Source organism: Prunus avium, chromosome 3 (genome assembly GCF_965620075.1).
Source record: "Prunus avium chromosome 3, drPruAviu1.hap1.1, whole genome shotgun sequence".
NCBI classification, from domain to species: Eukaryota; Viridiplantae; Streptophyta; class Magnoliopsida; order Rosales; family Rosaceae; genus Prunus; species Prunus avium.
The window spans coordinates 23,996,003-24,009,378 of NC_142286.1; the positions used below are offsets into that span (position 1 = coordinate 23,996,003).

The following is a 13,376-nucleotide window of genomic DNA, read 5'->3' on the forward strand; positions in this document are numbered from 1 at the left end:
GTTCTGAGTGAAATCCAATCACTAGAAGTCTTTAATACACCAACCACTCCAATTAGGAACGAACTGCCATTGAACTTGAATTGTCCAATTTCTCACACCTATTGATTTCGGATCGAGCCCAAAACTTGGGTGATCAATTCATAATTGTATATCATTTTGTACCCCTCTAGCTTATGATTTGGTTATGTTATTGAGTTAAACTTGTGCTTTTAATCCATTTTCTGTTTATCATTCAGTTCATTGGGCCTTAGATAGCAATGGTGGCTTTGGATAGGAAAAGATGCAAAATGGTGCAAAAACGAGCAGACTGAGTTTGCAATTTGTTTCGGCCTTAACTTCCTCCTCCCAACATGTATTGGCCCAATTAATATGTGGTTGGAAAGAAGAGATTCTGAACTGCAAGATGGACTGCTAAAACGTATAAATTGATGAAGCCAAGCCCAATCCATGGGCCCATCAAAATGCACACCATACATTCCAGTCTATTTTCGGCAGTCAACTTGCAAGGCCCAAAACGTACACTTATACTGCTCAGATGGGAATTCATTCTTCATCACAGTTGTTCCAATGGGTGTCTATTATGACATATCCAAATTTGAGCCCCATTGGATCCATATTGAAATCTTAAGCCTTCATACACCAAGCCTGGTTCAGCAGCATCTTTTATTTCCAGCAACCAAAAGAAAACCCACATGGGTTGGCAGCAAAAGGAAGCCACAATTGAACACCCATGTGAAGAAAGCTTGAGGTGCAGCAAAAGAAGTATGGGATGGGATTGATTCCAACCACACTAACATAGACAAGATGAAGTGGGAGTTATGGGTTGTATTAAATGAGGAATGGTGGTGTTGGATTTCATCATGATGTTCCTCCCTCTTAGCCCTATAAATAGAGGAGTCTTCAAGCTACAAACTTCACTTCAGCCATCCTCCACACTTCCATCATTCCATCAACACATCCAGAAATCATCCTCATACATTCCCACAACCCCAAACACTCAAGCAATCAACCCAATACTCTAAACTGCCCCAAAATCACCAAAACAGCTCCAGAAAACCTCCCTTCCATTTCCCTACGAATTTCCTCTTTCTCAGCCATCACCACTCACTCAAACTCATCCCAAATCACCAACATATCCTTCATACATCCTTCTAGACGTGGAGAAGCTCTTGGAGAAGCATTGGACACCACAAGAACTTCATAAAAGGGTTTTTCTACTCTTATGGCATTCATTATGTTTTCCCATTTCTGTTTTAGTTTCTTTTCCATTATGAGTAGCTAAATCCATAACTAGGGCTTCGATGTAACCTAACATGAATATTCTGGGTTTATAAGTTTGAAGTTTGGAGTTTCAAGTTTGATTCATGATTCATGTTCTTATTCATTATGCTTATAAGTTAACATGCTTGTTTGAATGATTGATCACCATTAGAACTTGTTTGTTAACTATCTTGGTTTGAATTAAGAGTAGACACCATGCTTTAATTCGAATTGAACTATGAATAGGAAGAGTATGTATGGACATTCGACAACAGGGATTAGATACATGCTTGGTTGTTTAAATTGTTCTTCTATGCTTAATGGGTTCCTAATGCTTAATTTTAGGTTAGACAACAAATGATCAAATTAGGGAATTAGGAACACAAGGTTAGGACCAAACACCATGGCCTAATCATACTTTAGCTAGAATCAATCTTTGAATCTTAATTAGACTTGTTACTTGACTCCTTATAACCCAGAATTGAATTGTTATGGTGATTCGAATGCCCTAGTCTCCAAATCTGTTTTCCATCTCTTAAAACCACTATTTGTTACATTTGTTTACTTGTTTTTGTTTGCAATTTCATTTTGCTTATTTTGTTCAACAATCACAACCACTCTTGCTTTAAATTCTGTTTTAGACATAACCTCCTACTTTCTTGAATTTGGTAAGCTAAGTACATAACTAGTTTTAACTTCTCAGTCTTCGTGGGTACGACCTCGTACTTGTCTTGCTATACTACTAATTGCCCCGTACAATTGCGAGTTAACATAATAATTAACAACAAATTTTGGCGCCGTTGCCGGGGACTGAACGAAAGTTCTTCCCTGGTTATGTGCCCAAGGTTACCCTATTCTTTTTAGTGTTTCTAACTAATCTAATTTTCTGTTTCAGGTAGTTTATGTCTAAAAAGCCATTACTTGAACAAGTGAGATCTTCGTTCCAACGTTCTAGATCTTTGAACACAGGACCATCGTTGCAACCCAGACGAGTGACCTCTGAAATTCAGAGTCGTCTAGAAAGAGAGTTGTCAACTGCAAAAGAGCAAGCTCTGGCCACATTTTCAAGTCTTGCTCTCCACACTGAACTTCCTGGTTCTTCACTTTCAAATTCAGAAGCAAGTTCAGACCAAGAAGAAGAAGAAGAAGAGATGGCTGCCAATGAGTTCATGGGAGAACTTGATATCCCAACAATTCCAGCATCTCCTTCAAGCATTTTGCTGCCCACTGTAGCTCGAAATTATGAGCTTAAATCTTCTCATCTTAATATACTGCCTTCCTTTTATGGTTTACCTAATGAAGATCCATTAACTCATATAAAGGATATTTTTAATGTTGTGAGTTCTTTTCCCTTGACAGGTGTGACAGAAGATCAACTTCGAATGAGAGTGTTTCCATACACTTTGAAGGATAAGGCGAAATATTGGTTGAATTTTTTGAAGCCTGGTTCACTCACTACATGGGCTGCCATTCAAAAGAAGTTCTTGGAGAAATACTTCTCCACGAAAAGACCGACATGCTTAGGGATAAGATCTTGTTATTTGCACAGCAAGATGACGAGTCGTTTTGTGAAGCATGGGAGAGGTTCAATGGGCTGCTCAATCAATGTCCTCATCATGGGATTCCATTGAAGCTTCAAATGCGTTTGTTTTATAAAGGACTAACCCCTTCTAGTCATAATATTGTCACGAATTTTGCAGGTGGTTCTTATAAAACCAAAACTCCAGAAGAAACGTACGAACTCTTTGAGGAGATAGCAATGGAGACCCAACATATGGATACAAGAGGTAAACGTGCTGTTAGTGGTTCTAATCATGCTTCTAGTGTGCTGATTTCAAAACTGGAACAAAAGCTAGATGCCCTTCTTGCATTAAACTCAAGAAGCCCTCCGAAGGAAGTGTGTGCTAATGATGCCTCTAATGATGCTACCAATTAGGAACGAACTGCTGTTGAACTTGAATTGTCCAATTTCTTACATCTATTGATTTCGGATCGAGCCCAAAACTTGGGCAACATCATAATATGGTGGGAGGAGTCATTTGGAGAGTTTTGAGTGAAATCCAATCGCTAGAAGTATGGAATACACCAACCACTCCAATTAGGAACGAACTGCCGTTGAACTTGAATTGTCCAATTTCTCACACCTATTGATTTCGGATCGAGCCCAAAACTTGGGCAACATCATAATATGGTGGGAGGAATCATTTGGTGAGTTCTGAGTGAAATTCAATCGCTAGAAGTATGGAATACACCAACCACTCCAATTAGGAACGAACTGCCGTTGAACTTGAATTGTCCAACTTCTCACACCTATTGATTTCGGATCGAGCCCAAAACTTGGGCAACATCATAACATGGTGGGGGGAGTCAATTGGTGTGTTTTGAGTGAAATCCAATCGCTAGAAGTATGGAATACACCAACCACTCCAATTAGGAACGAACTGCCGTTGAACTTGAATTGTCCAATTTCTCACACCTATTCATTTCGGATTGAGCCCAAAACTTGGGCAACATCATAATATGGTGGGAGGAGTCATTTGGGGTGTTTTGAGTAAAATCCAATTGCTAGAAGTACGGAATACACCAAGCACTCCAGTTACGAACGAACTGCAGTTCAACTTGAATTGTCCAATTTTGCAAACCTATTGATTTCGGATCGAGACCAAAACTTGGGCAACATCATAATATGGTGGGCGGAATCATTTGGTGTGTTTTGTGTGAAATCCAATCGCTAGAAGTATGGAATACATCAACCACTCCAATTAGGAACGAACTACCGTTGAATTTGAATTGTCCAATTTCTCACACCTATTGATTTCGGATCGAACCCAAAACTTGGGCAACATCATAAGATGGTGGGAGGAGTCATTTGAGGTGTTTTGAGTGAAATCCAATGGCTAGAAGTATGGAATACACCAACCACTCCAATTTGGAACGAACTGCCTTTGAACATGAAATGTCCAATTTCTCACACCTATTGATTTCGGATCGAGCCCAAAACTTGGGCAACATCATAATATGGTGGGAGGAGTCCTTTGGTGAGTTTTGAGTGAAATCCAATCGCCAGAACGGAGAATTACCCCAACCACTCCAATTTGGAACGAATTGTCGTTGAACTTGAATTGTCCAATTTCTCACACCTATTGATATCGGATCGAGCCCAAAACTTGGGCAACATCATAATATGGTGGGAGGAGTCATTTGAGGTGTTTTGAGTGAAATCCAATCGCTAGAAGTATGGAATACACCAACCACTCCAATTAGGAACGACCTGCCGTTGAACTTGAATTGTCCAACTTCTCACACCTATTGATTTCGAATCGAGCCCAAAACTTGGGCAACATCGTAATATGGTGGGAGGTGTCATTTGGTGGGTTCTGATTGAAATCCAATCGCCAGAACTATGAATTACCCCGACCACTCCAATTTGGAACGAACTGCCTTTGAACTTGAATTGTCCAATTTCTTAGACCTATTGAATTCGGATGGAGCCCAAAATTTGGGCAACATCATAATATGGTGGGAGGAGTCAATTGGTGAGTTTTGAGTGAAATCCAACGGCCAGAAGTATGGACTACACCAAGCACTCCAATTAGGAACGAACTGTCGTTGAACTTGAATTGTCCAATTTCTCACACCTATTGATATCGGATCGAGCCCAAAACTTGGGCAACATCATAATATGGTGGGAGGAGTCATTTGAGGTGTTTTGAGTGAAATCCAATCGCTAGAAGTATGGAATACACCAACCACTCCAATTAGGAACGACCTGCCGTTGAACTTGAATTGTCCAACTTCTCACACCTATTGATTTCGGATCGAGCCCAAAACTTGGGCAACATCGTAATATGGTGGGAGGTGTCATTTGGTGGGTTCTGATTGAAATCCAATCGCCAGAACTATGAATTTCCCCGACCACTCCAATTTGGAACGAACTGCCTTTGAACTTGAATTGTCCAATTTCTTAGACCTATTGAATTCGGATGGAGCCCAAAATTTGGGCAACATCATAATATGGTGGGAGGAGTCATTTGGTGTGTTTTGAGTGAAATCCAATCGCCAGAACGATGAATTACCCCAACCATTCCAATTTGGAACGAACTGCCTTTGAACTTTAATTGTCCAATTTCTTACACCTATTGGTTTCGGATCGAGCCCAAAACCTGGGCCACATCATAATATGGTGGGAGGAGTCATTTGGTGAGTTTTGAGTGAAATCCAACGGCCAGAAGTATGGACTACACCAACCACTCCAATTAGGAACGAACTGCCGTTGAACGTGAATTGTCCAATTTCCCACACCTATTGATTTCGATTCGAGCCCAAAACTTGGGCAACATCATAAGATGGTGGGAGGAGTCATTTGAGGTGTTTTGAGTGAAATCCAATGGCTAGAAGTATGGAATACACCAACCACTCCAATTAGGAACGAACTGCAGTTGAACATGAAATGTCCAATTTCTCGCACCTATTGATTTCGGATCGAGCCCAAAACTTGGGCAACATCATAATATGGTGGGAGGAATCATTTGGTGAGTTCTGAGTGAAATCCAACGGCCAGAAGTATGGAATACACCAACCACTCCAATTAGGAACGAACAGCCGTTGAACTTGAATTGTCCACTTTCTTACATCAATCGATTTCGGATCGAGCCCAAAACTTGGGCGACATCATAATATGGTGTGAGGAGTCTGTTGCGTAAATACAGCTGCACCAAAATGGATTCAGTTGCATCCTCAACTTGTGATACTCGCAAGTGCACGAGCCGTTTGGTAGTATAGCGTATGTAAGTGCGAGGTCGATCCCACGAGGATTAGTGATTGAATGATCCAATTCATTTTCCCTACACAAAACAGAAACGAAAAAAAGAAAGGAAATAAATAAAACAAGAAAGAAAGAAAATAACTAACTCAAGTAGATAAGTTCCCAAGTTCAATTAGATTAACGGATTGATTCTAGCTAAAGTATGATTAAGCCATGGTGTTTGGTCATAACCTTGTGTTCCTAATTCCCTAATTTGATCATTTGTTGTCTAACCTAAAATTAAGCATTAGGAACCCATTAAGCATAGAAGAACAATTTAAACAACCAAGCATGTATCTAATCCCTGTTGTCGAATGTCCATACATACTCTTCCTATTCATAGTTCAATTCGAATTAAAGCATGGTGTATACTCTTAATTCAAACCAAGATAGCTAACATGCAAGCTTAAATGGTGATCAATCATTCAAACTAGCATATTAACTTATAAGCATAATGAATAAGAACATGAACCATAACTGAAACTTGGAAACTAATCAAACTTGAAACTAAAGAAAAGAATTTACATAATGAAAAGTTAAGTGGAACTAAGAAAACTTAAGAAGAATTTCAGCACAAATATTTCATTACAACAATTGAAAACTAGAAAATGAAACTAAGAGAATTTGAGGGAGAGAAGGGAAGGGAGCTCTAGAGAAGTGTTTGAGAGCTCCCCCCCTTGGGGTGTGTTTACAAGCTTAGAGAACTTCCCTATTTATAGGCCTAGGGGAAGTGAAAATCTGAATTCAATATGGCTAATGCATACAACACTTGTTTTATAAAATCTGAAATGGTTGATGCACTTGTATTAGAAAATCTAAATTGGGTGATGCACTTGTATTAGAAAATCTTGAATTGGTTGATGCACTTCACCAATAGATCCCACCAGCAGCCCTAGCTCATCTTCATGTCACCATGACCAAGCTTCCAACCAGAAATGATAGCTCATACCTAGCTCACCATGACCAAGCATCCAACCAGCACATGCTGAGGTTAGCATGACCAGCAACTTCAAGGGCTTACAACTTGGGCTTCTCTTAATCAAATTAGGACTTTAAGCACTCGAAATTGAAGTTCAGAATGTCTTCTTTCCAACCATATTTTATTTGGGCCAATCCAAGGTCGGAGGAAGAAGTTAAGGCCGAAACAAATTGCTAACCCATTTTCCGCGCTGATAAGATCCATCCTGAGCATGGTTCTGTGTTTGCTAGGTAACGGACTCCAGATTTATCCAATGGGGCTGAATTTTGGATATGTTATAGTAAACACCAATTGGAACAACTTTCATGAAGAATGTGGCCTCATTCGAGCTATGTAGGTTGTTGAAACAAAGCTTGCAATATGACCTACGGAACTGGACTGGCAGGGGGCTGTAGCCAAAATGAGTTTGTCTTTAAGCTCTTCATCCATTCATCCAAATTAGGCCTTAACATGCTTGAATTGCATGAATTATGCTCTCTTGCTCTATTTGCCTACAAAACACACAAAGGGAGGCAAATAACTTAGAAATCTAAGAAACTAAGCAAAAGAAGTAAGTAAATAGGGCATGTATATGTATGAAATTATGAGCTTAACAGAGTCATTTGCTGTGTTCTAAGTGAAATCCAATTACCAGAACTATGAATTACAACAACCACTCCAATTTGGAACGAACTGCCTTTGAACTTGAATTGTCCAATTTCTTACACCTATTGATTTCGGATCGAACCAAAAACATGGGCAACATCATAATATGGTGGGAGGAGTCATTTGTTGTGCTCTGAGTGAAATCCAATCTTCAGAACTATGAATTACCCCAACCACTCCAACTTGGAACGAACTGCCTTTGAACTTGAATTGTCCAATTTCTTACACCTATTGATTTCGGATCGAACCAAAAACATGGGCAACATCATAATATGGTGGGAGGAGTCATTTGCTGTGTTCTAAGTGAAATCCAATCGCCAGAACTATGAATTACCCCAACCACTCCAATTTGGAACGAACTGCCTTTGAACTTGAATTGTCCAATTTCTTACACCTATTGATTTCGGATCGAGCCCAAAACTTGGGCAACATCATAATATGGTGGGAGGAGTCATTTGCTGTGTTTTGAGTGAAATCCAATCTTCAGAACTATGAATTACCCCAACCACTCCAACTTGGAACGAACTGCCTTTGAAATTGAATTGTCCAATTTCTTACACCTATTTATTTCGGATCGATCCCAAAACTTGGGCAACATCATAATATGGTGGGAGAAGTCATTTCGTGAGTTTTCAGTGAAATCCAATCGCCAGAAGTATGGATTACACCAACCACTCCAATTAGGAACGAACTGCCACTGAACTTGAATTGTCCAATTTCTCACACCTATTGACTTCGGATCGAGCCCAAAACTTGGGCGACATCATAATATGGTGGGAGGAGTCATTTGATGAGTTTTGAGTGAAATCCAATCACTAGAAGTATGGAATACACCAACCACTCCAATTTGGAACGAACTGCCTTTGAACTTGAATTGTCCAATTTCTTACACCTATTAATTTCGGATCGATCCCAAAACCTGGGCAACAACATAATATGGGGGGAGGAGTCATTTGGTGAGTTTTGAGTGAAATCCAATCGCTAGAAGTATGGAATACACCACCCACTCCAATTAGGAACGAACTGCCGTTGGACTTGAATTGTCCAATTTCTTACATCTATTGATTTCGGATCGAGCCCAAAACTTGGGCAACATCATAATATGGTGGAAGGAGTCATTTGGTGAGTTTTGAGTGAAATCCAATTGCTAGAAGTATATAATACACCAACCACTCCAATTAGGAACGAACTGCCGTTGAACTTGAATTGTCCAATTTCTCACCCCTATTGATTTCGGATCGAGCTCAAAACTTGGGCAACATCATAATATGGTGAGAGGAGTCATTTGGTGAGTTTTGAGTGAAATCAAATCGCTAGAAGTATGGAATACACCAAGCACTCCAATTAGGAACGAACTGCCGTTGAACTTCAATTGTCCAATTTCTCACACCCATTGATTTTGGATCGAACCCAAAAACCTGGGCAACATCTTAATATGGTGGGAGTAGTCATTTGTTGTGTTCTGAGTGAAATCCAATCGCCAGAACTATGAATTACTCCAACCACTCCAATTTGGAACGAACTGCCTTTGAACTTGAATTGTCCAATGTCTCACAACTATTGATTTCGGATCGAACCCAAAACTTGGGCAACATCATAATACGGTGGGAGGAGTCATTTGCTGTGATATGAGTGAAATCCAATCGCCAGAAGTATGAATTACCCCAACCACTCCAATTTGGAACGAACTGCCCTTGAACTTGAATTGTCCAATTTCTTACACGTATTGATTTCCGATCGATCCCAAAACTTGGGCAACATCATAATATGGTTGGAGGAGTTCTTTGGTGAGTTTTTAGTGAAATCCAATCTCTAGAAGTTTGGAATACACTAACCACTCCAATTAGGAACGAACTGCCGTTGAACTTGAATTGTCCAATTTCTCACACCTATTGATTTCGGATCGAGCCCAAAAGTTGGGAAACATCAAAATATGGTGGGGGGGAGTCATTTGGTGAGTTTTGAGTGAAATCCAATCGCTAGAAGTATGGAATACACCAACCACTCCAATTAGGAACGAACTGCCGTTGAACTTGAATTGTCCAATTTCTCACACCTATTGATTTCGGATCGAGTCCAAAACTTGGGCAACAAGATAATATGGTGGGAGGAGTCATTTGGGGAGTTTTGAGTGAAATCCAATCGCTAGAAGTATGGAATACACCAACCACTCCAATTAGGAACGAACTGCCGCTGAACTTGAATTGTCCAATTTCTTATACCAATTGATTTCGGATCGAGCCCAACACTTGGGCAACATCATAATATGGTGCTAGGAGTCATTTGGTTAAGTTTGAGCGAAATCCGAACTCTAGAACTACCCAAAACACCAACCACTCCAATTACGAACGATCTGCCTTCGAACTTGAATTGTCCAATTTCTTACACCTATTGATTTCGGATCGAGCCCAAAACTTGGGCAACATCATAAAATGGTGGGAGTAGTCATTTGGTTATGTTTGAGCGAAATCCGATCTCTGAAACTACCCAAAACACCAACCACTCCAACTAGGAACGCACTGCCTTCAAACTTGAATTCTCCAATTTGTTACACCTATTGATTTCGGATCGATCCCAAAACTTGGGCAACATCATAATACGGTGGGACGAGTCATTTGGTTAAGTTTGAGTGAAATCCGATCTCTAGAACTACCAAATACACCAACCACGCTAATTAGGAACGAACTGCCTTTGAACCTGAATTGTCCAATTTCTTACACCTATTGATTTCGGATCGAGCCCAAAACTTGGGCAACAAAAAAATATTGTGGTAGGAGTCATTTGGATAAGTTTGAGTCAAATCCAATCTCTAGAACTACCCAAAACACCAACCACTCCAATTAGGAACGAACTGCCTTTTAACTTGAATTGTCCGATATCTTACACCTATTGATTTCGGATCGAGCCTAAAACTTGGGCAACAACATAATATGGTGGGAGGAGTTATTTGGTTAAGTTTGAGTGAAATCCGATCTCTAGAACTACCCAAGACACCAACCACTCCAATTAGGAACGAACTGCCTTTGAACATGAATTGTCCAATTTCTTGAACCTATAGATTTCGGATCGAGCCCAAAACTTGGGGAACATCATAATATGGTGGGAGGAGTCATTTGGTTAAGTTTAAGTGAAATCCGATCTCTAGAACTACCCAAAACACCAACCACTCCAATTAGGAACGAACTGCCTTTGAACTTGAATTGTCCAATTTCTTACTCCTATTGATTTCGGATCGAGCCCAAAACTTGGGCAACATCATAACATGGTGGGAGGAGTCAGTTGGTTAAGTTTGAGCGAAATTCGATCTCTAGAACTACCCAAAACACCAACTACTCCAATTAGGAACGAACTGCCTTTAAACTTGAATTGTCCAATTTCTTACACCTATTGATTTCGGATCGAGCCCAAAACTGGGGCAACATCATAATATGGTGGGAGGAGTCATTTGGCTAAGTTTAAGTGAAATCCGATCACTAGAACTACACAAAACACCATCCACTCCAATGAGGAACGAACTGCCTGCGAACTTTAATTGTCCAATTTCTTACACCAATTGATTTCGGATCGAGCCCAAACCTTGGGCAACATCATAATATGGTGGGAGGAGTCATTTGGTGAGTTTTGAGTGAATTCCAATCCCTAGAAGTATGGAATACACCAACCACTCCAATTAGGAATGAACTGCCGTTGAACTAGAATTGTCCAATTTCTCACACCTATTGATTTCGGATCGAGCCCAAAACTTGGACAACATCATAATATGGTGGGAGAAGTCAATAGGTGAGTTTTGAGTGAAATCCAATCGCTAGAAGTATGGAATACACCAACCACTCCAATTACAAACGATCTGCCTTTGAACTTCAATTGTCCAATTTCTTACACCTATTGATTTCGGACTGAGCCCAAAACTTGGGCAACATCATAATATCGTGGGAGGAGTCATTTGGTTAAGTTTGAGTGAAAGCCGATCTCTAGAACTACCCAAAACACCAACCACTCCAATTAGGAACGAACTGCCGTTGAACTTGAATTGTCCAATTTCTTATACCTATTGATGTCGGATCGAGCCCAAAACTTGGGCGACATCATAATATGGTGGGAGGAGTCATTTGGCTAAGTTTGAGCGAAATCCGATCTCTAGAACTACCCAAAGCACCAACCACTCCAATTACGAAAGATCTGCCTCTGAACTTGAATTGTCCAATTTCTTACACCTATTGATTTCGGGTTGAGCCCAAAACTTGGACAAGATTATAATATGGTGGGAGGAGTCATTTGGCTAAGTTTAAGTGAAATCCGATCTCTAGAACTACCCAAATCACCAACCACTCCAACTAGGAACGCACTGCCTTCGAACTTGAATTGTCCAATTTGTTACACCTATTGATTTCGGATCGATCCCAAAACTTGGGGAACATCATAATACGGTGGGAGGAGTCATTTGGTTAAGTTTGAGTGAAATCCGATCTCTAGAACTACCAAATACACCAACCACCCTAATTAGGAACGAACTGCCTTTGAACTTGAATTGTCCAATTTCTTACACCTACTGATTTATGATCGGCCCCACAACTTGGGCAACGTCACAAGATGGTGGGAGGAGTCATTTGGTTAGTTTTGAGTGAAATCCGATCTCAAGAACTATGGAATACACCGACCACTCCGATTAGGAACGAACTGCCTTTGAACATAAATTATCCAATTTCTTAAACCTATTGATTTCGGATCGAGCCCAAAACTTGGCTAACATCATAATATGGTGGGAGGAGTCATTTGGATAAGTTAGAGTGAAATCCGATCTCTAGAACTACCCAAAACACCAAGCACTCCAATTAGGAACGAACTGCCTTTGAACTTGAATTGTCCAGTTTCTAGCACCTATTGATGTCGGATCGAGCCCTAAACTCGGGCAACATCATAATATGGTGGGAGGAGTCATTTGGTTAAGTTTGAGTGAAATCCGATCTGTAGAACTGCCCAAAACACCAACCACTCCAACTAGGAACGAACTGCCCTTTTACTTGAATCGTGCAATTTCTTACACCTATTGATTTCGGATCGAGCCCAAAACTTGGGCAACAACATAATATGGTGGGAGGAGTCATTTGGTTAAGTTTCAGTGAAATCGAATATCTAGAACAACCCAAAACACCAACCACTCCAATTAGGAACGAACTACCTTTGAACTTGAGTTGTCCAATTTCTTACACCTATTGATTTCGGATCGAGCCCAAAACTTGGGCAACATCATAATATGGTGGCAGGAGTCATTTTGTCAGTTTTGAGTGAAATCCAATCTCTAGAACTCTGGAATACACAAACCACTCCGATTAGGAACGAACTGTGTTTGAACATAAATTGTCCAATTTCTTACACCTATTGATTTCGGATTGAGCCCAAAATTTGGGTAACGTCATCATATGGTGGGAGGAGTCATTTCGTTAAGTTTCAGTGAAATCCGATCTCTAGAACTACCCAAAACACCAACCACTCCAATTAGGAACGAACTTCCTTTGAACTTGAATTGTCCAATTTCTTACACCTAATGATTTCAGATTGAGCCCAAAACTTGGGCAACATCATAATATGGTGGGAGGAGTCATTTTGTTAATTTTGAGAGAAATCCGATCTCTAGAACTACCCAATAAACCAACTACCCCAATTAGGAACGAACTGCCTTCGAACTTG

General features: G+C 40.3%; 1 non-coding gene across 1 annotated transcript; it reads right to left on the minus strand.

Annotated features, from left to right (window-relative positions):
• Nucleotides 1-2,776: 2,776 nt before the first annotated feature.
• LOC148295765 (small nucleolar RNA R71) lies at nucleotides 2,777-2,883 on the minus strand. The gene has a single exon (XR_015834881.1). It is a non-coding gene; the product is annotated as a small nucleolar RNA R71 (small nucleolar RNA).
• Between the last annotated feature and the right edge of the window lie 10,493 nt (nucleotides 2,884-13,376).